Source organism: Silurus aristotelis (assembly GCF_946808225.1).
Source record: "Silurus aristotelis genome assembly, chromosome: 27".
Classification (NCBI taxonomy): Eukaryota; Metazoa; Chordata; class Actinopteri; order Siluriformes; family Siluridae; genus Silurus; species Silurus aristotelis.
In genome coordinates this window covers 10,670,114-10,696,031 of record NC_139600.1, presented here as the reverse complement: position 1 = coordinate 10,696,031, position 25,918 = coordinate 10,670,114, and the positions used below count along the sequence as shown (strand labels likewise).

The window sequence follows — 25,918 nt, the reverse complement described above, 5'->3', positions numbered from 1 at the left end:
AAACCAGGCGATACAGCTCAATTGGTTTGGATAACTGAGTGTGTTAAAGAATTTAAAGACTGGATGACTCATAACTTTCTACTATTAAATTCTGATAAGATGGAGATTTTGCTCATCAGCCCAAAAACCAGTACACAGAAGCTGCAGCATCTAATCCGCATCTAAACAGCATCTAAACAGCATCTAAACAGCATCTAACTGTAACTACTAGTTCAACAGTTAAAGACCTGGGAGTTATTTTAGACAGTAACTTCTCTTTTAAATATCATATCCTACATATTACAAAAACAGCCTTCTTCCACCTTAGAAATATTGCTAAGGTAAGAAACATGTTATCTATATCTGAGGCAGAGAAGCTCGTCCATGCGTTCATGACCTCCAGACTGGACTAAGTGTTCGGGGCTCAGACACACTCTCCCAGTTTAAGTGCAGATTAAAATCTTATCTTTTTAGCGAGTCCTACACACAACACACATCACATAATAACCTTGTGCTCCAGTACATCTGATCACATCACATTATCAACTTGTGCTGTTAATATCATAAAACAACCACAAATGACTACATAAGACTGTAGAAAGGACATTACTCACAATCTTCATTCCAGTGCTCATGTTAGTTCTAACTCTCCAGTGTTCTGTATTGTTTAAAGACTATAATCACACTCTTGATGTTACCCAAATGAGGATGTGTTCCTCTTTTGAGTCTGGTTCCTCTCAATGTTTCTTCCTCATAACATCTAAGGGAGTTTGTCCATGTTTTTGTCAGCTTGACAGGACCATACAAATGTGTGTATCTTAGCTGGAGGCACACAATTTTATAAGATTTCTTTGGATGAGGATATACAGGATGGACATTTGGATATTTGTATAGGATGTCTTTGGACATAGAATTTTTGCATTCACTTAAACTAGAAGACCCAAACCTGTTCCAGCATGGCAATGCCACTGGTCACAAAGCCTTGAAGATATGCTTTACATGGTTTGAAGTAGAAGATTTTGAGTGGCCCGCTATAGAGCGCTGATCTCAACCCCACTGAACACCTCTTGGATGAATTGGAATGCTGATTGCACCCCAGAACTTCTCACCCTGGGATGAGTTTGTAATGTGACTCAGAAGAACGAGATTTAAAGAAGCAAGTCACAAAAATTATCCGATCTTCCCATCAACAATATAAAAGACAGGAGGGAATGGAGACTGTGGCGACCCCTACAGGAGAAGACGATGTAATCAAGCGTTTACTTCGCTTGCGTTAATTTTAGTTTTGAATGAACAAAGCAGCCATCTAGCGGACATTATCAATAACACCTGTATATGTGAATCAGTTAGTGACAACTAGGGCTTTGATATGTAAATAAATAAATTAAATATCTTGATTATTTTGTCACCATTTTTAAAGTGCCTGCTGATTTGTGTGACATAAGCACTTAGGCATGCGTAAAATGTATCATATAATAAATTTATGTATCTCATATTTCTCTACATATATTGTGCCTTACACACATCATAAACATAAACAAATATGGATGCTTTTTGCAAATGTGTGTTTTTATAAGTGAAACCAAACTCAACATAGAGCAAAAAGACAAAATATTCTTGTAAATGTTTTAAAGTAAATATGGTGTTTTATATTACGTAAATCATCAGGACACCAGACGGAACCTTTGCTATGTTTCCACACGGACAGTTTTACTTGCCGGATGTGAGCATCATGGAAGATTTTAGTGCTTAATTTGAGACTAGAACAAAAGTTTATGATTAAAATTTTTCTTTTTTGAGGAGTTTATTATTATTTTCTGAGTAAAGAAAGGACGTCAAGAATAAATGTGTTGCATTGAAGGTTTTGATTTTGCCTCTTTTATATTTATTTTTATATTTATGTTGTAAGGGTATTTTAAAAGGTATCTACTGAACCAAGGATAAATTAAGTAACGATCCAGATATACAGAATTTTTTCATTTCTTTTACTTTTCTTCAATGTCCAGCAGTGCCATCAGCAAATAACTGGTAGAAGCCAGTGGGACCAGTTATACCTATCTACTATCCAGAGAAGTCTGATCAAATAGTCTTAATAAAAGAAGTTCTGATCTCAGTGCCATCAAGTTTGTCTGGGATTACATGAAGAGACAGACTGATTTAAGGCAGCCTACATCCACAGAATATGGTTATTCCTCCAGGATTTTTGGAACAATGTACCTTCAGAGTTCCTTCAAATACTGCACTTTAAAGTGTAAGTCTCCTGAGAAAAATTTGTGTTTTGCAAACAAAGATTGTCCAAACCTATTACTGATTTGATTAGGATTTTCCTTCAGTTCATTTACAATCCATTTTGTTAACTGATAGAAATAAACTAAAATTGTAACTAAACTAAACTTTTGCACAGTATTGTGTACACTAAACAGGCATAACCTTATGACATTATAACATTATGACAGGTGAAGTGAATAACACTGATTATCTCTTCAGTAAGTGAACATTTTGTCCTTAAAGTTGACGTGTTAGAAGCAGAAAAACTTGGCGAGCGTAAGCATTTGAGTGAATTTGTGATGTCTAGACGACTGGGTCGGGGCATCTGCAAAACTGCAGCTCTTGTAGGATGTTTCTGGTCTGCAGTGGTCAGTATCCAGTGGTAAAAGTGGGGAACCGGCGACAGGGTCACGGGTAGCGGAGGCTAATTGATGCACTTGGGGAGCGAAAGCTGGTCCATGTCGTTTGATCCAACAGACGAGCTCAAGTAGCTCAGATTACTGAAGAAGATAATGCTGTTGATGCTCGACAGGACAGGACTGTTTTTTTGCAGCGAAAGGGAGACCAACACAATATTAGGCAGGTGGTCATAATGTTATGCCCGATTATTGTATGTGCATTTAGAAAGCATTTTTTCAATGATACTGCCTGATACTACAGTCACTATAGTCACTGCCTGATACTACAGTCACAGTTACAAAAAAAAAAACCCACTACCCCATAATAAAAAAGTGCATACAGAATTCTAATGTCTGTAAATTCTTTTACATTAAAAACCACACCTGAAGTATCACATGTACTTAAGTATTTAAACCCTTTAGTCAAGACTTAGTTAAAGCACCTTCGGCGGCAATTACAGCCTTTTTGCGAATGACCCAGCAAGCATTGGTGGGGAGTGGTGGCTCCAGCGGTTAAGGCGCTGGGTTGCCGATCAGAAGGTCTGGGGTTCAAGCCCCGGTATCGCCAAGCTGCCACTCTTGGGCCCTTGAGCAAGGCCCTTAACCCTCTATGCTCCGGCGGTCCCTTACGAGGGAAATATCAAGGTCCGTGACATCGGAATGACGTGGGGCCGCCTTCCCGTGGGCTCACCACCTGCAGGAGGGACCGTAAGGGACGGTGCTGTGAGGATTGGGCAGCAGTCGAAGGCGGGGGCCTGCTTAGACTACTGCCCCCGCGACCCGAAACGGATAAGCGGGAGAAAATGAATGAAACCCAGCAAGCATTGCACACATGGATCAGGTGATTTTCTACCATTCTTAATGGCAATTCCTCTCAATTAGGGTCAGATTGGATGGGGACCATTGATGGACAGCCACTTTCAGGTCTCTCCAGAGATGTTCAATAAGGTTCAAGTCAGGACTCAGGTGATAAGTGGTTCCTGGTTTCTTCCAGACATAACATTTAGAATGGAGTCCAAATAGTTTAATCTTGTTTCACACAGTCTAAGAGTCCTTCAGAAGGCTTCCATAGGGTTTTGCACTGAAGAGAGACTTCTGTATAGCCCAGTTTGGTAGAGGGCTGCAGTGATGGCTGTCCTTCTGGAACTCAGAGTTACCTCTCTTGCTCAGTTTGGCCAAGCAACCAGCTCTTGGAAGAGTCCTAGGTGTGACATGTCTCCATTCGACAATTATGGAGAATTATGTGCTCTTGGGAATCTTCAATACAGCAGCATTTATATTGCACCTTTCCCCAGATCTGTGTCTTGTAACAATCCTGTTTCTGAACTCTGCAGGCAGTCCCTTTAACCTCATGGTTTGGTTTTTGCTCTGATACGCATTTTCAGATGTGAGACCTTCTATAGAAAGGTGTGTGCCTCTCTAAACCATGTCCAATCATTAAATCATCATCAGCAATGATCGATTGGGAAGCACTTGTGCTAATTTTCAAGTGTTGTTACAAATGACGTGATATTTCAGTTTTTTGTTACAAATTTTTTTTACAGGCATTTCTATAATTCTGTGTAGATTAATTAGAAAGAAAAAAATTATAAATTAAAAATGTATTAACGAAAATGTAATTGGGAGTATAACATATATTTTCCACCGGCTGAATTGGCAAAGATGGTGTGGTCTACCTTAAAAGTTCCCATGAAGGTTAAATTCATGGGTTAATTAGAGCATAACACATTCAGTAATGGCTTACATGTTCTTGTGACTCAGTATATTAATGTAACATTATGCATCAGTCAAAGTATTAGAGACATTGTATATTCTATAGAACAATTAAACTGAATAAACCATCTATTCACAGATTCAGACTATTCTGCAAGACGAGTGATTGGAAGCCCATAAAGCACCTAAAAAGCACATGTTGCCGTAGTAACCTAGAAAATCTTATACATTAAATCTTTGGTGGAAGGTAAAGTGATGGAAAATAACTGGTCTTTGTTTCCTTGACTTTAATTTTTATTCTGTGATATAAAGGTGTGATATCCTGTGGTCAGGAATCTGTGTGAAGAGATGGAATAATGTATATAATTTACAGCATATATAATACAGTATAATAATAAACTTATATGCATAATACTTAAACCAGCAGGGCAAAAATGCTAAAACGTGCATTATAAAATAAATAGTACACAAAAAGAGGCAGATCCTTATGTGATACTAAGCAATTTTAATTATTAAATAGCATATCTAATATTTAAAAATTAATATTTGTCTTTAATTATACATCAGATAATGAATCACATTTTTAACACGTATTTCTGGCGGCATCTAGTGGTTAAGTAGAGGAGCACATTCAACTTCCACAAAGTTCTATACATTATTATCGGGTAGTTGTTTCATTTGAACATCAAACGTGTAAAAATAAAAATAAAAAAGACGACCTCACAGTACAAAATATTCCTTTTGGGAAAACAAATTTTGACTAGTTTTGCTACTCTCACTGCCTTATCTATTTGATGTTGACTCGATTGCTAAAAAAGGCCCAGCAGAGGTTGTACTTCCTTCACAATCTAAGGGAATTCAACCTGGTAGAGGAGCTTCTGAAACAGATCTATTCAGCCACCATTGAGTCTATTCTGTTTACATCCACAACTGTCAAGTTTGGTTAAGCTACCAAATCAGATATTAGGAGGCTACAGTGGACAGTCAGGACTGCTAAGAGGATTAATGGTGCTCCACTGCCAAACCTCCAATATCTTCACTCCTCTAGAGTGGAGAAAAGGGCTAAGAAAATCACTTTGGACCTCACACACCCAGCCCACTCTCCCTTCAAACTGTTGCCTTCTGGTCGGCGCTACAGAGCTTTATCCACCAGAACAGCCAGGCACAGAGCAGTCTTTTCCCGCAGGCTATACTCAGCATGAATAATTAAAATATTAATAACTACACATTGTCCATCATAACTGATACATTTTTATGCATAGGATCCAACGTTTGTAAAAAGCACACTTGTAAATAACATCTGTACATTCATTTAAACAACATGCCTTCTTCTGTATATGGTGCATTATTCAATTGTCTGTTTTACTTATATCTTGTAATATTATGTCTGTACTTTCTCCTGCACTGGAAGCTCCTGTCACCAAGTCATATTCCTTTTGTGTGGAAACATACTTGGTAATAAAGCTATTTCTGGTTCTGATTCTGATGTTAGGCTAGTATAATTGGTTAGTTAATATGCCACCAAGCATAGCAGGGATTAGTTAGCATTCTAGCTATAGACTTCCTGACCACCAAGAAACTAGGTTCTATTGTGAAACTGGCCTGTTGGGCAACAAACAACATGATCAAACCCCCATTCAAATCAACAAACAAACAAAAAACAACCAGATCACTGTGACTAGCTTGAAACCTTATAAGAACTAGCATGTAGAGGAGGAACTCACATGGATAGTCTGAAGACAACAACTGCTAAGAACAATATATACTGAAGTCTCATTTACTGAACAGTTAATAACTGTTATAGTCTTAAAGATCAAAGTATTGAGGTTAATTCTCAGTCTTTTCAACACATTCAGAAGTGAGGAAAAGATTAAAAATGAATGAAATAAGTGTCCAAATCCAATGTTATAAATAGGCTACATAAATTAAATTGCATTTAATTGAATCGATGTGTCCAAAACTGTACAAGTTCCAACTATTATTTGTAATGTTTTTGGTGGTGGATATAAACTGCAATAATCAGAAAAGGACACCCATGCTGCAGACAGGCACAAATATAGAAAAAAAGGCATGTGAAAAATTCTTCTTTCCTCTGCCTTTCAAAGCTAATCTTAAAAATTCCCACATGTTTTTTTGTTTTGTTTGTGTGTGCGTGTGTGTGTGTGTGTGTGTGTGTGTGTGTGTGTGTGTGTGTGTAAGTAAGATGTCTGCTTGGTTGTTTATGGAATCAAAAGACTGCAGGGATGCCAGATTCACGGACATCTGCATCTAACTGCTACTGTACTTATAACATACTTATCACAAGGCAACAGAACACAATAAAGCATAGTGAGAATAGTGAGAATATTTGCCACTCCCCACCCCCGCAGTATTTCTCTCTATGTTCACAGACACCCACAATTGTCTAGTATCACTCCAGAGAGAAAGAGAGAGTAATTCCACCCTTCTTGGCTACCAGCCTTAGACATTAATGTAATTTGAACTTGCAATCTCCTGATGATAAATATTCTCTAGGTTGACTCCATTTCACTCCATTCCTCTTGACAGATATGTTATTACTCTTATGGCTAAAAAGAGGGTTATGAGAAAAAAAAAATGTTTGATGTGTTGCTGATTTTGTCACTTTTTTTTATTCTTTTCCCAGAACCCAGAAACCACATGCATTTTTTTCCTTATCTGTAAATATATTGGCATTTAAAATCATTTAAAATAAAGCTGGAATTATTGTCAGAACGGCTGTAAAATTCACCATCACCTTCTGAGCAATCAGAACCCACTTATCTCTTTAGGATACAAAGAGTAGAATACGGCAGAGCACGCAGTTATAAGAAAATAAACACTTACATCCTATGATGCATACCCATTGCATAACGTATGGTAAACTTTGAACATTGCATAACGTATGTTGAAAAACGCTTTTAAAATGAAGACTGGTTCAATAAATGTTTAATTGATGCCTCCTATCAGAGTAGTAACAATCTCAATGATTAGATGTTATCACATCAATATCAGATGATTCAATTACAACTGGAATAATATTGTCAGATCTGCCGTTATTGAAAATTAATCAGGATCGTCCAGACCAATCGGATTTCATCCTTTTGACATACAGTCAGTGGAGCAAGATTAAACATGCAAAGGGTGTGTCTCAGAAGTGCATTTGTGGCTTAATTCCGGTTAGTATTCTGGTTAAGTTAATTACATTTGCAAAAATAATTGGCATTTTAAGCTGGGCCTATTTATTTATTTTTTGCTCAGGAATGTAGTAATCATATCCATTAATGCCTTTTGTTTGCCTTTTTTTTTTTTTTCAAAATGAGCCGCCAAATCTGGCAACCGTTAACGTGTTTTTGGCGACCCCTGCAGGCGGAGATGAAAAGTGCAACAGCACTGCGGAGGACAAACGCAGGCGCAGCTTCAAAAAGCCGCAGCAGCAACAGGCAGCGAGTAGAGTGGTGGAGTGAGGGACGCGGTTTGACAGTTCACGAGAAGCGAACGTTTAATCTGAACAGAAGCACTGAGGAAGCCTGGAGTTTCTGTTTATACCACCGTGATCTCCGGAGTTTTTCAGTGCAAAAGATTGTAACTGGCTTGTCCAAACTTTGGAGGTAAGAGCGAGCGCTTGCGTGCATGCATTTGCATTAATTGCACGGCTTTTTATGAATGCAAGAAATGCTTTTCATCATGTGTGTTGGGTGCTACAGAAATCCTGTAGGTGAGGGTTGGCGCATCTGGCGATGCAACTTGCCAGATGTTGCACATGGTGCATGGTTTTTAATGGCATCACGATGCAGCATTTGTGCACAATAAAATTTCCAGTGCTGAATTCTGTAAATTGTAAATAAACTCAGGAAATGCTCTGAACTAGTGCTCATTTGAGTTGTGGAAATTTTTTTTTATTCATGAGTCATAACCAGACTTGCATTCACACTTCATGATGAAACTTGTTTAGTGATATATGTATATATATATATATATATATATATATATATATATATATATATATATATATATATATATATATATATATATATATATATATATATATATTGTTTTGTTTTGTAGCTAAGGGCTCTTTGTATTTTTCTGTCAATTTGCAGCCAAAGCCACTGGTTGCACATCTGCCATAGCTTGCATGATACAAACAAATAATAAATCAAAAACACAGACACAATTGTGATACTGAACTGTGGACCATCTGTATCTCAAAAAAGAAAAAGAAAATCACCCTGGAGCAGTTGAGTCTTGGACATCTTTCATCTTGGCACTTAGACCCGATAGACCCAAGCAGCTGTGTTGTGTTCTTCCACACTTGTCCTCTGTGGAGTCAGGATGAAGGACAGGGTCTGAATTGAGAGGAACTGCAGTGTAGAGTTTCAGTGCATGGGACGAGAGGGTCAAGAGTGACTTGTTTTGTTGTGCATTGATTGTCCTGATCTCATTTTAGAGCATCTGGAGTCTCTCACTTCCTCCACAGAGCGGGATGAGTTCTCCTTTTCATGCTTCCTCAAGCCTTCACAGTTCTGCTTGAGAATTTCAGCCAAATCAAATGTAACGGCATACGTTTGTCTTTGTGGTTATTTATAGCTGTGGTAAAAGTGCTGACTTATAGGGATGCAAACATTTGCACATTTAGAGTGTCCAATGTTTTATTAATTTTTTTTATTTTTATTGGCGTACCATCTGCTATATAGCCAAAAACTATGGGAGTCGGCTCACTCTAATAGCCTCCAGTCTTTTGGTAAGGCTTGGACAAGGTTTTGGAACATATAAAGGTGGAATTGCGTAGTTAGGTCAGGTACTGTTTTCATATAAGAAGTCGTGATACCAATACCGTGCAGCAAGAATAGAAACTTATTGAGTTATGGAGCAAGAAAGAGTCTTTATATGACATTTTTAATATCAAGGCATGTCATAAACCAAATTAATGCTACAGATAGTTTGCTGCTGGCTACCATTAGCGGTAGAACGCAGGTCTGAACAGATCACGGATCGATGATGTTGATTGTTGTACAGTTTGACATCATGACAACTGAAATCCTACAGTGTGATATAGGGATCATGTTTGTACAGTCTGACAAGCAACAATCGCAAAGGACTATACAAATCGCACAGTGTGAGCCTGCCATTAGTTGGCATTACAATTGATCTCAAAGGTGTTAATTGAAGTTGAAGTCAGGGCTTTGCATTCAGACCACACAGGTTCTTCAACATTAACCCAGACTTACAAAGTCTTTATGGACCTCGTTTTTCACAGTGGCTTTTGGTAGGCCTTCCTCAAACTAAATTGAAGCATGCAGTTCTCCTGAATGATTAGTCAACCAAAACCAAGAATGCCAGTCCAAACCTTTATTCCTTGTCTACCTAACTATATGGTTGGCTCTATGCATTCAGGGAGGTGCTCATTTGGGATCCAACAAATTCCAGATTTGTTCTTTAAAGCCAGTAGTGAAGCATGAGTCACTCCAGAGTCTATTGGCAATGTGTTTACACCTCTGCAGCTAGTAGTATTGTGCATAGAGATTTAAGTGCTGGCAATAAAAAAAAAAAAACCCTATGTAACAAAGTTTTTGTGCTGCCTTTGCTTCCACAGACAGTTGGGAACTCAGTTGTGAGCATTAGAACAAAGCAGAAGCAATTTTTTAGTGCTGTGTGCTTTCATGTGCTAAGCACTTGAAGTTATATATGAACATGGTCTAGGGCTTTGGGGTTGAGCTCTCTTCAAAATAATAGCACTTCATATTCACTAAGGCAACTCAAGCTGCACAAAAATGTTACTTTTACTTTACGCAAAGTTTGTTTGCATCAGTTAGTGTGGCTGAATTAGCGAAACATTAATAACAGGGGCTGTCCACATAAATTTGTGCAGGCAGTGTAATGCTACACAAATCCATAAATGCCTAGTTATTGATTTACGGTGGAGGGCTTCCTCTTGCCAGAGTCACAGTAGTGCTATATAAACCCTGATAGATGATACTTTGCCAGAACTTTGTCCTGGTTTTGTCTGATTGATATTCACGATGCATTGTGTGTAGGCATGTTCTCTTAAACTTTAGGGACTTAAATTAAGATTGTGTGAAGCTTTAAGATTGACTCAATTTAAATATGAACATAACTTCTTTCCATAATGTCTATATATAATTTAATTTAATTAAATTTTTTATATATATAATTTAAATTTAAATAAAGTAATAACATTTTTATGCATTTTTTTAATTTATATATGTATATAAAAAAAATTTGAAAGTCTATTTGTGTATTCCATTTCATATAAATGAAATTAATTTTAAAGCACAAGAATTCCAGTGTACATGTACAAACGGCAAGAAACTTAATGCCAACTGTTTCCACCAGAACAAATTTTGAGGTTTTTCAGCAACTGCTAAATATTTCTGGAGTCACATGATCTGTTTTGTTGTGAAAATCTTTGACAGCGCAACAGTGTCTTTCCCTTATTAAACAGTTTTACACCAAAAGATCAGTTATACATCATTTAGTTTTGTTTGTTAGACTTTAATGGAACTTGGCACCAGATTCAAGGGTGGTAGCGACACTGGACCTTTTCATATCTTTGGAACAATAAAGTTCATATTCTACCTCATAGCTGAGCATCAACCCCTTTCAGAAACTTATCAATTTGTTTAATGTTCTGTCATGGATCAAATTACTGGCACATTGTTCCCTCTCGGGTAGGGTTCTAGAAAAATCTTCATGCTTTTTAGCTTTACTTACAGTTCAGTGTGAGACACATGAAAACTATTCTCTAGCACTTGTGGAATCTTGTTTCTCAGTTAATTTCAATGACTCACCCATTTTCAGCAAACTGAGCATTTGTTCAAGAGGGAGGCTGAGGTAGAAAAGGAAAAAAAATATCAATCCAAGAAACCTGTTACATAGCGAGTCACACACAGAGACAGACAGTGTAGTCTGCTGACAAATGAAAGAAATTACCACAAGCTTCATTGGGCAGATTGACTGTGGTTGCAGAACATGTATTTAAGTTAGTCTTTGAAAGACTGAAGATGTAGTCTAATGAGTGTTCTTGTAGTCAATTGGTTTGTTACTGAGGGAAAACAAGACTGAGCCTTCTAGGAGGGTGACATACCTTTAAACTCTGGTGAATTATTTCTATACTGGTCAGAGTATATCCTGAGCAGCTTTACCCCATCTACATGGCATGAAGGCTTTGTGAATGGTTTTGATGAGAAAGGTAATTATACCGTATGCTATGGTTCTCATCTCACCAGATCTCATTGATTGAGCACATGGAAGATTTTCTTTATGGTTTTCATTCTTCAGGTATATTAATCAGACAAAAGTCAAAACCAAGCCACATTGAATTTGTTCTGCTGGCTCATGGTAGCGTTAATCTATCCTTAAAGTTTTATTAAACTTGTATGTAATCTATTTGTTACTCATTTGTTATGTAGTACAATTATATATTTGTGGAGTAGCCACCTTTTTCTAATTATGTAACAGTAATTGTTCAAATTGGCAGGAACTTTTGAAGGCATCACGCGTCATACTCCAGATAAGATTCATCCAATGTAACAGTACTTGAAAGTAGTACAACCAAAGGGACACCACAGATTTCCCCGATGACCTAAAATAGAGCCTGAGGCATCCTAACAGAGAAGCATTTACCCAACTGTCTAAGGCAACTTATCACAGCTATCTGGATAACACAAAAACACACACCTGCAGGCCACTTGTAAACTTACTCTGCTGACCTCAAAAGCGATTATAACACAGAAAATTCTTCTTCTTTACTAATAAGCCTTGTGTTTTTAGCTATAGGGGTAGATTTAGCTGGCAAAGATATTATTGCCCTTTTTGGTGCTTGGTAAATGAATGCAGTCAGTGTGGGACTAAGCAGTTGTGTTAGGAAATCACAAACAGAGCATTGCAGGCGAGCAAAAAAAAAGCACACGATGTTATCAAGCTGACAACGAAATGTTGCTCTTTCACCTGGCACTGGAGGAAGGTCTGAACTTTTATCTAAAAGGTTTCTATTCAGCATAAAGCAATACATTGTACATGATTGATTGCCAAAACTTTTGTATGCATCATGCTTTACTCAACATTTACATTTATTTTTGTTTTATTTTATATGGCAAAAAAAAATGCCATCTACCGTAATTTCCGGACTATAAAGCGCACCCATATATAAGCCACTGAATTTGAGAAATATTTTTATTTTTAACATAAATAAGCCGCAGGTCTTGTGCATCTACACTAATGTACTTTACACAGGCTTTAACGAAAGACACCTTACACACGGTGTAACGGGTGAAATATGTTGCGCTTCCATCAGGAGCATAGCGGTATTTTGGGAATAGCCTGCCACTGCATTTTACCGCTATTACTGCATGTGTTCAAGACGAGGAATATGTCCTTATTATTTTCTGATGCTCAGTTCTAAGTTTTTTTGACTAACCCGTAACGCTGTTGCCAAGAAAAATAAAAAAGCACGAGTTTTGAAAACTTGTCTGTGCTTATATGATTTCTGTTGTAACTGGAGTTAGCGAGCTCTCTCTTCACCCAGACTCAACGTGTTACAACGGCTTGTATCTAAACAGTAGCCTACCAAGAAAGTCATTGTTCACTGTCTTCCTCCTTCCTTTCACAACTATTTCTCTCGGGAGTTTATCTTTTGGCATCGTCGTGCGTTTAAAAACCAACAACCAACAGCTTTTCTCCCGAAGCCGTGCAGCTCAGAACACAGGTGAGGTGCGTTTTTTCGTTTCCGTTCGGAAATTTCATTGGTCTAATGTTATGTCGCTCAGTTTTTTTGGCTTGAAGTTTGTGAAACCGGGAAAAACCGAGTATTTTTTATTAAACATTTTATTTTATTGTTATTATTTTTTCTTTTAACATCTATTCATCTTTTTATGATTTTATACACATTTTCATTTTCAAAATGTACTTTATTGCATGACTTATTTGATATGCATGGGGCGTATTTATGTCAGCATTCCATGTTTTATTGAATTTGTGTCATGTGTCTCCTATTGCATCTTTTCCTCCTAGAACTGCTGCTAAAAATTATGCATCAGTTTATTAGGTGGACAAAATGATGCAATTCACCATGATGTCTGCATCCCAACTGATTGTACTGTAAATAGAAAAACAATGGCACTGTTCTGAAAGGTCAGGGCCTTCCTGATCAGCAGGGGGGAATTCCTTTCACGACCTCAGTGTTAATGAGACGCTAGGTATAAATGAGCAGGGCTTAGTTCTTATTAAAAAAAAGATGATGATGAGATTCCACTTGGGAAATTAAAGAAAGGTGCCGTTAAGGCATATGAGTAGTGATGTCACTTTTAATGTGACCGCATTGACAATCTGCAAACCTGATGTCTTCAGAAAGCTTGTGCTGATTAGCTACTGCTTGTCTGCCGTTTTCTGAAAAGTGATGCTGATGATTCAGGGAAGTGATTATAGATAAGAGTATGCTTCAACAACTAACTGAATCATTTCGGGAAGAATTCCAGGCTCGGCAAACACGCGCACGCGGCAGGATTCTGTCAAATCTTGCAAAACCGCAAAAAAACATGCCCGACATTCCATGGCTTTTAAAGCATCCTCATAAATAAATCCGGTCAGATCACCTTTAATACACTACAGTGAAGCACACATGCACATGAGATCTGGCTGAACATGCAAATCTTGTCCTGGGCTATGTTAAGGATTCCATTCTTCCTGATCCTCTGATTGGAGATGTGGCTTTATCTTTGGCACCATCACAGTCAAAACACAGGAAGCCGGGAGTTAAACTCTAACCTGTGTTGAATGGGCTAGTAAACAGGAAATGGTCAGATCCACCGCTGAGCATGGTAAATGTGTTTCAGGATGATGTCCTGCTGTTTTATAGCTGGTGGGGTGTTTCAGATGTGAAACATTTATTTTTTTGGACGTGCTGTGAAGTTGAGTCCAAATAACAGAAAACAATGAGCAGTTTTTTTGTCTTTGCAACTTACTACTGATACAAATTATGTCATTCTTAAAGGAAAAAATACATAATTTTTATCCTTGTAACTACAAAAAAACTACAAAATTTGCACCTCTTTCATTTCATTTTGTATGAAACCTTGTCAGCCATGCTGGTGATGGCCGTGTCCTTCTGAAATACAGGGAAAAGAAATGACATTTGCATTTCTGGTTTAATGATTGGCTGGTTCATAGGAAGTGAAAGTGTTTGAACATAACATAACATAACATAACAGACAAAGAGGCATTTTTCCCAGCTTGTCTTGCAATCTGCTAGTCTATCTCTCTCTCTCTCTCTCTCTCTCTCTCTCTCTCTCTCTCTCTCTCTCTCTCTCTCTCTCTCTCTCTCTCCTGCTCTATCGTTCTGTAAATTTTTTGCTTTGTGAAGATTGTTGGCCTTCCTCCATCACACTGTATTTTTACTGTATGTTTCTTGTCTTGTTTCCCTCTTGTTCACAAAGATGCACTAAAAGCTAAAGACATTTTCTTGTAGCCATCTTTCTGGGTATTGTTCGATAAAATTGTGATATCGTTGACGAATAAATCAAAGTTTCAAGTCTCCTACTCGTTTCACATGTATTCATGCACACTCTCAACATCCGGTGTTTGTTGTGCCCTCAAATCTGCAAGTTTCAGGATGTAGAACAGGAAGCAAAAATGAATAGAAAGAACTAAGCCCCAAGCTAGCAAACTTCACACTTCACACATTTTTGCCCTGTCAGGAAAATTCAGCAAACCACACCTTTTTTTTGTTGTTGATTGCAGCTGTGAAGTTATCCAGTGGTGTGAGGGCAGATCCACTCTTATACACACAGGTATGCACTAAAACATCTGTATCGAACTGCATGCTGAGTCAGCCCCCTTTTCTGGATATGGGTGTAATCTGGGAAAGCCAGCTCCTCTGCATCCATGAGATACTGCAGCGAGGGAGGCGTAGGAAGCCCAGAGCGCCCACACACAAACACACGCACACGCACACACACACACACACACACACACACACACACACACACACACACACACACACACACACACACACACACACACATACACGCACTTTACGACTAAAATAGCTCCTATCAAAAAGCAGAAATGTTCAGGCTTCCAGATCAGTCTTAAACAGGAAGCTCGCATGTAGAGAAGGTTTTAATACATGCTGCTGCACTAATCTCCGGACACACACACACACACACACACACACACACACACACACACACACACACATACACACACACACAAACACACAAGAACAGTTGAGCATTCTCTGTTTTCTGTGTTCCTAAAGTTTCTCCGAAAGTGCAGAATTAAACCATTTATCCTAAATATTTCGTTGACTCATTAAACAACAAATTTGCTTTTATGGTCATATTTATGGGTGCTTTTACAATGTCAGTGTCATTTCAGATCTACTCACACATATACTGTGCATTCGGAAAGTATTCAGAGCCCCTTCACTTTTATTCCAATTTTGTCCAGTATGTTGCAGCCCAATACTACAATCATTCAAATTTTTTTTTTATGAGTTATCTACACTCAATGCCCCATATTGACAAAGTAAAAAAAAGACTGCTGAATGTAGAAAAGTATAAAGATATCCTCAATAAGAAACCTGTTCCACAGCATTTAGGACCTCAGACTGGGCTGAAGGTTTCCTTCCTACCTTCCTACATTACCACAACCCTAAGCACACAACCAAGACAACACAGGAATGTCTTGGGGAAAATGCTGTGAATGTCCCAGCCACTGGACATCAGACCTGAAAGTTACTGTCTTCCTACGATCCCTATCCAACCTGAAAATCTCCCAATCCATGTGTGCAAAGCTTGTTGTGTTATACCCAAAAAGACTCGAGGCTGTAATTGCCCAAATTGTCATTATGGGGTACTGAGTGTAGATTATCTAATCTCTCTCTCTCTCTCTCTCTCTCTCTCTCTCTCTCTCTCTCTCTCTCTCTCTCTCTCTCTCTCTCTCTCTCTCTCTCTCTCTCTCTCTCTCTCTCTCTCCCCCAGATATTTCAGGATGCATATATAGTGCATCCAGAAATATCCTGCATGTTTTTTAGCAGCAGGAACTGGTAGATTAGTCAGAATTGAGGGAGAGATGAGAGCGCTTTAGATAGCAGATTGCGGTGACAGTTTATCTTCCAGCAAGACAGTGACCCTAAACACACAGCCAAGATAAAAAAAAATAAATAAAAAATGAGTGGCTACAGGAAGACTTTGTGAATGTCCCTGAGTGGCCCAGCCAGATCCCAGACTTTAACCCGATTGAACATCTCTAGAGAGATCTAAAAAAAAGGGCTGTGCACCGACGCTCCCTATACAACCTGATAGAGCTTCTGCAAATAAGAATAGGAGAAACTGTTCATAAATAGGTGCCAAGAATGTAGCATCAAACTTAAAAAGACTTGATGCTGTAATTGGTGCCAGAGGTGCTTCAACAAAGCATTGAGCAAAGGCTGTGAATACTTATGTACATGTGAATTTTTTAAATATTTTTTTTATAAATTTGCAAAGATTTTAAACAAACTTCTTTCACATTTTCATTATGGGGTATTGCTTATAGAATTTGACTTAAGGCTGTAAGATTATATAATGTGGAAAAGGTGAAGCGCTGTGAATACTTTCCACATGCACTGCATGCAACTCAATATGGTACAGATAGTTCACTTTTATTTCTTTGGTTCAGACAAACAGCAAATAATACATTTACTTAAGCACATTATGGTTTCTAACGCATGGCTCTTTCACAAACAGGCCTTAGTAGAAGAAAAAATAAATTAAAAAAGATTCAATAAAACCAGATGTTCATTTCCTGTTCTGCCTTTAGGAAAATGCAGCTCTACCTCTGCCATATTAATCTACATTCTGTGTGACTCTCAGGACACGCCTTGGTCTCTGTGGTGTTGCGTAGATGCTTTATATTCATATGGCAGCAGTGGTACTGAGAGAATGCGCTTGAGAAACAGTTTAGTTAGAAGAAATCAACCTACACATTTAAAAGAATTATGCATTACATCATTAACTTTTATGTCTATAGAACACCTCTTACATTTCATCAACCTTTTTATTATAAGTTCGAAAGGGACAATATTGTTGTCAATGTGCAGCTTTACTGTCCTCTAAAAATTACTCAATATACAGTCATTATTGTCTAAATAACTGGCAACAAAAGTGAGTACATCCTAAGTGAACATGTCAAAACTGTGTCCAAAGTATGAATATTTTCTGTGAACGCCATTACTATCCAGCACTGCCTTCATCCTCCTGGGCATGGAATTCACCAGAGCTGCCTAGGTTGTTGCTGGGATCCTCTTCCACTCCTCCATAATGACATCATGAGGCTGCTTGATGTTAGACACATGGCACTTCACCTTCCGCTTGAGGATGCACAACATGTGCTCAATAGGTTTCAGGTCTGGAGACATACTTGACCACTCCATCACCTACACCTTAAGCAAGGCAGTTGTTATCTTGACGGTGTGTTTGGGGTCGTTATTCTGTTGGAAAACAGCAATTAGGCCCAGTTTCTGAATGGAGGGCATCATGTTTTTCTTCAGGATGTCATAAAACATGTAGGAAGCCATGTTTTCCCCAATGAACCGCAGCTCCCCAGTACCAGCACCACTCATGCAGCCGTAGACCATGACGCTACCACCACCATGCTTGACTGTAGGCAAACACTATTTTTTATATATATAAAATGTGTGTATGTTTTAAAAAAAAAAGAAGCTATAAATAAACTGTTAAGCAAAGAAATTCTCAACAACCCTGCAGACCCTCATTTCTTCTTCTTCTTACTATTTATTTGTCACTTCATGCAGCTTGTGCCCATATGTCACAACAAGAGCAATACACACTTTTCTGTAAAGTGTGGACTTTCCTTGTAAAGTGTCCAAACCACCTAAAGTTTTCTCGATACAGAGGCTGTTTAGCTTGTCACTATGTCATGGAACGCAGTAACTCTGTAAAGGACCCCTTTTTTCTGCCTCTACTTGTGACCTTATTTTTTTGGTTACTATCCACAGTTCATGACAGTTTTGTCTGCATTTTGAGCTTCATCTTCACCACTGAATACTGGAAGTCTTATGTAAAAAGTGTTATTTGAAAAGTGTGGGGCATTCTTTTAAAGTTCTCGTAAATCCAAATCACCTCTTTTGGCCTCTCTGGTTTTAGAGAGCACCTTAGGCACATACATGCTTAATGACTGGACACTATATTAGATACCAGTCCAAGTTTGGTCATGTATTAGTAATCATGAAAACCTTTCCAGCAACCAGGATCAACTACTTGTGACCAAGTATGTGGCTGCTCTCATTGCACTCATATAGAGACTGAATTGCACAGTCATGATCCATGCACAGTACGATCCATTCATCACATTTAAGGCCTTTTCTATGTCCAAAAAACTGGGAAAATTGGGGTACTTCTTAAATTGTATAAGGTGAGGGAATGCAGTGTACATTGTGTTTAGTACATTATTATCATTATGGCTTTAAAAATCAAGAGTGGCTGATTAGACATTTGTTTCTATGTGTTTGTGTATTTGATGAAATGGGACAGTGCTGGACATCAACTAAGTGGATATCTGTTGTCTTTCAGTGCCACTGTGTACAATGTCCTTCCAGCTCCATCATCGATTCTCTCTATAATTAGTGTTTGTCTTTGCTCTATCACCCCATGAGGCAAATGCATCCAATATCAGAGTCTCAGACAGCAAAATATCATTGCCTGGGTTCATTTCATTTGCAAAACTCAAAATGAAAAGCACTTTATGGCTTGGATGAAATGCATGCGCGAGTGTGTGTGTGTGTGTGTGTGTGTGTGTGTGTGTGTGTACTACCATGTAATATGTGACAGAGCAATTGTGTCAAGCTTCTGGTTGTCTGCCTGCTGGGATGTTAGTGGACTGATGGCATTTACACGCGCTATAACTGCCGAACAAGGAATTCAATCAACCCGTTAGGCTTTACAGTCTGATAACATTAGTATGAGCAGTGGGATGGAATAATCATTAGCAATAGCTGTGATGTCCGTTTGACACACAAACACACACACTATTGTATATACACGTTCCCTTTACCAGGATCCTAGAAGGATCGATAGCACCAAGTCTGTGTCACCAAGCAACAGGGGCTTTGCATCTGTGCAGCCTAAAGGTCTTATTCTTCCATCTCTTATACTCAGGCATGCACACAGCATGACCGACGGACAACTTTGACGATATCGGCATAACGCAGAACTCTCATCGACCAGGGTGAGATTTTACCAATGTTGAAGACAGAATCAGAGTCGCCAATGTTGAAGACAGAATGCAGTGTCCATGTATCGTCGAAACATTTGTTTGAAATAAACAAATGGTTGTATCATGAGACTCAGTAGCAGCCAGTCTGCCATTATTACACTGATTGATTTTCCTTACAGGAGGGTTAACCATTGAACTTTTCCAAATATAATTCACACATAGACACGTATTTACCAGTTTGTGTATATCACGGGTATTGAACTAAAGTTTGTAAATGTCAGGTTATACGTAAAATTCCTGACGGCCGAAGGTGCAGACAAATCACATACTGTAACTGAATTACAATTAGTAATCAACTAATCGATAAAATTGGTAATAATTGTTAATGAAATTCATTGTCAATGAATGTTGTTATCGATTAGTTGGGCTGCTCATGTTACGGGTTAGCGTGACGGCATGATAACACAGCTGCCCAGAGCGCAGGTCAACTGGTAATAGGAAAAGAAAACACAGGTGTGACGGATGAAGGTGAAACATCAGCACGGTGAGCAAAAACTGTATAATTCTCATCATGTGAAAATGCTATATTTTAATAAGGTGCTATTGTGTAAACTGTTTGTTTGTAACTTCGGTACAGTCACAATGGATCTGTTCTGTGCATATATATAGTCTGATTACTAAAAATATATATAGTCTGGTTACTGGCTTGCTCATCAGGGAATAACCTATAGGCACTAAACTTGAAGGCACTAACATATTAATCAAAATTCGAAAACGTTTTTATTTCTGTAAGGCTGCTTTAGGACGATTTCCATTGCTAAAACTGAATTTAATTTAATTAAATTTAATTGAATTAATAAATGTGCAAAGCCACACAAGTAAGCCATAAATAATATACATCATAATTTCTTTTCCGGTTCTTTTTTCAGACCAATGGAATAAGTAGTTCGATTAACATCCAAACTGCAGAGAGTTGATGACCCTGGGTTTATAGTGTAGATTTTCCAGATATGTAGTTAAACTCTGAGAGAAAACAAACTGTAATTCGTATTAGCTGTTAGCCTGCAAATCTTCACAACTGACTTACACAATTTCTGCAAACTTTGGTATATTTTTAGTTTTGGTTGATAACCACTTCTTATTTTCTGCTGTGGTTGAATTGTGAAACGAAATGTTCTTTATTTATTTATCTTTTGAAGCACAATGCAGTACAAGTATAAGGTCATGCAGTGTGATAAATTGTGGATGAAGGTTGTACATAAAGAAGACTATTGTACATGAAAATTGCACGATTGAAAGTGAAGATTGAAAAAAAGAAAGAGTGCATAGCCGATGAGCGCAGAATTATAAGCATGACCACACAACTTAATTAGCGAGGGAATAGCAATCAGCATAGAGTAATGGCACACACTGCGCAGGGTGACTGGAGCAAAACCATCAGAGCTTGGACTAATACGTATTCTTTCTCTCGTGTGTCTCCATCTCTTTCTCCTTTCTGTCTGTTAACCCTCTGCCTCTTTGCGGGGACTATAATCGAGTGTGTCCGCCCACCTCCCTGCAGCACAGAGACGGGGGCTTTGTTATACGCTCAGAAGCACACACACACACACACACACACACACACACACACACACACACACACACACACACACACACACACACACACACTATTACTGCAGTGCCTCTCCATCAGCACACAAAGAGGAGCCATAAAAAGACTGATGCAGTGTGCGGGGGAGCCAAGGCTTAAAAAAAAAAGTTTAAATTTAGTACGACCTGAATTTGTGTTCATTGCATGTTACAAATATGACGTTGTTGATAGTGTGTTAAGTTCATGTGTGAGACTGTGTGCATATACTTAAGACACAGAGGTATAACATAAACCTTGCTCAGCTTTCGCAGTTAAAACCAAATGTACCACATTCAGTTATTCAAAGTTCACTGAGCAATGTCTGACTTCTACACAGCTTCCTCAAACAAGAGGCTTTCTGCCTTATAGAAAAACTGTGCCAGTTAGCCAGGTAGGTCAGTAAGGCTGCCCACAGAATCAACAGTAAATTAAATACCACCTTGTAGTGGTGCTTATTGTAGATTAATAACTACAGATACTTGTTACTAACTAGCAAGTATCAAGCGGCTAGGGGTGTTTTTCCCATTTCTTGTAGCTTTAATCTGTACATCTATACACTGTTCCAAGTTTGAGTCTTGAAGCAGTGGGTAGAAATTTTCAAAGAAAGTGTAATGGTATCTGGAGGGAGGTACATAAATGAGATCCAAGTAGTAGTATTTAACTTTTTTCACATTTGATACAATCGATAAAATAGTGAGGAAAGACTGGTTGCACATAATACAAAAAACAAGAAATCACATATTGTTAAAGGCTAGTGACATGGTACATAGCCCACCCAAACAACAAAGGTGGACCAAATGACAGTGCCAAAAAAAGGAAATGAACAGAACATCTTAGCTACCTTGTTAAAACTAAACTAACCAAAATACAGCAGGTGACGCTTGCTTCTAAACACTTGCTTCCGTGTCTCTAAACGAGGTATAACACGAGGAGGCAAAAACTACCACACAATGTTTTTAGGTGGCGTAAATGCAAAATGTTAGCGGCAGAAGTGGAGTTTAGCACCCACCTTCCATGGGTCATCAGCATTGCCAGTTGGTGCAGCAATAGTACACCAGAGACGTGGCCTTTGGTGGAATCAGGCAAATGTAAGCATGAGAGGCAGAAGACAGGAAAGAGAGCAAAAAAGAAAAACAAATACATGTCTTTTTGGCATGTAACATTTAAACTTCATGCTAACAGATTTGTTTTAATGTATAAAGCATTGCCACTCAATGCGTTTTATATTTTGTATGTCAAGTCAAGTCAAGTTTATTTCTATAGCGCTTTTCACAATGGACAAGCAGCTTTACAGAATTTAGGAGTTAACAAAATTTTAGAGTTAAGATGAGCAATGTGTATTTATCCCTGATGAGCAGCCATGGCGATTGTGGCAAGGAAAAACTCCCTTAGATGTTATGAGGAAGAAACCTTGGGAGGAACCAGATTCAAAAGGGAACACATCCTCATTTGGGTGACATCAAGAGTGTGATCTAAATCTTTCAACAATACAGAACACTGGAGAGTGAGAACTAACATGAGGACTGGAATGTAAGATTATGAGTAATGTTCTTGCTACAGTCGTATACAGTCATTTGAGGTTATAGAACTAAGAGCTACTGAGCAACTCATAAAATAACTCAACATTTGAGATCATCACAGATCTAACACCAGCTTCTCCATGCCAGAGCCTTTAAACACTCAAGGAGGTCCAATGTCCAAACTACACATGAAGTGAAATCCAAATGGCAGTGGTACGTCTCTAGATGGTTCGGGTCTCTAGATGCTTGCGGGGTCGGCATCTACTTCTTTAAAGGTCCAAAATCTTCATGAGGTGGGACACGACTGGAGCTGGCGCAACCTCGGGATGGGTAGAGAAAGAAAGGCAGTGGAGAGGAATTAGCGTAGCTGCTGTTCATGATATTTAAAAAGAACATGAGCACTTGAGCACTCTTTTGCACAACATTTTGTCAACATTTTGTTTACATTTTTTGCAACTGTTCACTTTACGTCTCTTACACACCACAGTGTGTAATATACAACAGGTTTACTTTCAGCGCTATTTTGTGTTTAGTGTATTTGTCTTGCACTGTCTTGTGTTGTCTTTGCATTGTTTACACCAGGTTGCACACTATGCACTTTGTGTGGCGAGGACACTTACTAGTCTTTATCCCCGTGTTTTCTGTTTTCTGTGATTGTTGTATGTAGCACCAGGGTTCAGGAGGAACGTTGTTTCGTCTCACTGTGTAATGTGTTAGCTGTATATAGTTGAAATGACAATAAAAGCTTCTTGACTTGACATGATAATGTGCATGTGATCAGATGTACTGGAGCACAAGGTTATGATATGTGAAGTATGTTATGTGTAGGCTTTGCTAAAAAGATACATCTTTAATCTGCAATTAAACTGAAAGAGTGTGTCTGAGCCCCGAACACTGTCAGGAAGACTATTCCAAAGATCAGGAGCTAAATATGAGAATGATCTACCACCTGGACTTTGCTATTTTAGGAACTACTAGAAGTCCAGAGTTTTGGGATCTCAAGGAGCGTTACGGATTGTAGCGTGGTAGAACACTGGATAGATACATGGGAGCCAAACCATTCAGGGCTTTTTAGGTAACAAAAGTTTGTAGTTGTGAGACATATCTGTCAAGGAACCACCAGCCACGGCTCCCTCCTGCACTCAGCACACTCGCTCAGCCTCGCCTTCCTACTAATCACCTACACCTGTCTTCAATCTACACTCCCCTTTATAAGGCCCCCTTTCCCACTCACTCACCGTCCGATCTACAGTTTGCAATAGAGATCATTCCTGGACTTCCTATGCTACGGATTTTACCCGTTTTCCGGGTTGGGCTTCTGCTGAAGCTTCTGTCTCGTGTAATAAGGCAAATAAAGCGTATTGACTTTATTCTGGTTTCCGAATCTTGATTTGAGCGTGACAATATCACTGATCAGCCAGTGTTGTACCTATTTAAACTGAAACCCATTTTACATGTTTCATAGCATTATTATGAAGAGCACAAATAGGCAGGAAGACTTATCCTTAAAGTTCCGATTTTCAGACACTTAACTATTGTGTGGATCAGAGTTGTATTCATGTGAACAATGAATTTAAGATCAATATGTACCCGTGTTTGATTTACAATTACGTTTACATTTATATGATTTTGCAGATCCCTCATCCAGAGCGACTTACAGGGATGCTTCGAGGCTTCCAATCTCCAACCTAATACTGGTTTATTAAGCCAGATACTAAGAATACAATCAGTCTATCACTTTGTTGGGAAAAAAAATGCAAAGGATTATTTAAAATGAAAGTGCTAATGTAAGTACTACTGGAAGAGATGTCTGTAGACATCGAACCCTGTAAGTGACTCAGTTTATGAACAAGTTGAAGATTATTTCACCACCCAGAGAAGAGTCTTGACTCATGCCCTCAGAAATTAGACCAGTTGGTTTTGAAGGTGAAAATCAGTATTTTAAATCTGATGCAGGCAGCCAGTAAGCCAGTGGAGAGGGTTTAATAATGGGGTGATGTGAGAGAACTTTGGAAGGTTGTAAAGTTAACCTTGCTTCTGCAAGTTGCAGAGATTATATATTGCTCAGAAGTGGACCTGCCAGGAGTGAGTTCAAGTGGTCCAGTCTTCAGATGCAAATGACTGAACAAGTACTTGACTGGCCTGTGTGGCTAAAAATTGATTAAATCTCCTGATGCTATAAAGAAGAAATTCACATTAATGTGTTAGTTTAGCAGTGTATAAGGAAAGACAGAAATTTATCAATAACCCCAAGGTTGCGAGAAGCAACCAAAGTTGAGATTTTGACACATCACATGATTATTTGTCAGTACTCTTTTTAAAGAAATTGCTGCAAAAATCTTTAGAGCTCAGAATTATGAACCTCATTGACTGGACTTCAAAACGATTCCTAGAGTAACACGAGTAATTCAAATCCAAAAATCATTGAGACAAATTATTTGCCTCAATGCTTCATTAAGTCTATTTAACCAAACATTATGTTTCCCCACCGCTCTGGACAGATAACATAAGATACTGCAGAATAAAAAAATTAAGGACAGCGAGGGGCAAGGAGAAGATTCAGGCCAAAAAAAATGACAGTTTGCAATATTTGGGATCATTTTAAACTTAAACATAAAGAAAACACAGTACAGTGTGTTTACTTTTTTCTTTTTTAGAGTAATTTGAAATATTTTTTTTCTTATATTGATGATTTTTTATTTATATATGTGTATTTGTATTTTGATGTAATATGGCAATTAAATGCATTACATGGGTTTAGTTTTCATAGATATTCTTGTTTGCAATTTCAGCGATAACAATGATAATTTTTCTACAAATAAAACAAATTATAACAAATTTTCTCTTGTACATTTAGTGTTGCTCTTTAGTAAAAAAAAAAAAAAAGTACTTTTTATATATATATATGACTAGCTGAAAGTACCCGTGCTTCGCTACGGAAGGCAGAACGCTAAGCAATATGGCAATAAGCAGTAAGCACTGAGCAGGACTGGATGATCAGAGATCAGAACGTAATGTCAACAAATAACGTACTACCCCTTTGTAGTACCGATACAGAGCAAACTACTTTGAAAATAATTTTTATCGTGCATCTAACATGTAATAAGAAACAATGTAGTAAGTTTCATGAGGATCCGTACTGTTATTTCGAAGAGTTTACAATGCGTGAGAAATCG

General features: G+C 38.3%; 1 protein-coding gene across 2 annotated transcripts in view; it reads left to right on the top strand.

The window, feature by feature from the left end:
* Positions 1 to 7,748: 7,748 nt before the first annotated feature.
* The window catches only part of LOC310721162 (RAS guanyl-releasing protein 2-like), a 44,096-nt gene continuing 25,926 nt past the window's right edge, over positions 7,749 to 25,918 (top strand). For both annotated transcript variants that reach the window (XR_014531950.1, XM_083532544.1), the window contains exon 1: positions 7,749 to 7,966. The gene's annotated coding sequence lies outside the window, so the exon portion shown is untranslated. The remainder of the gene's footprint in view (positions 7,967 to 25,918) is intronic.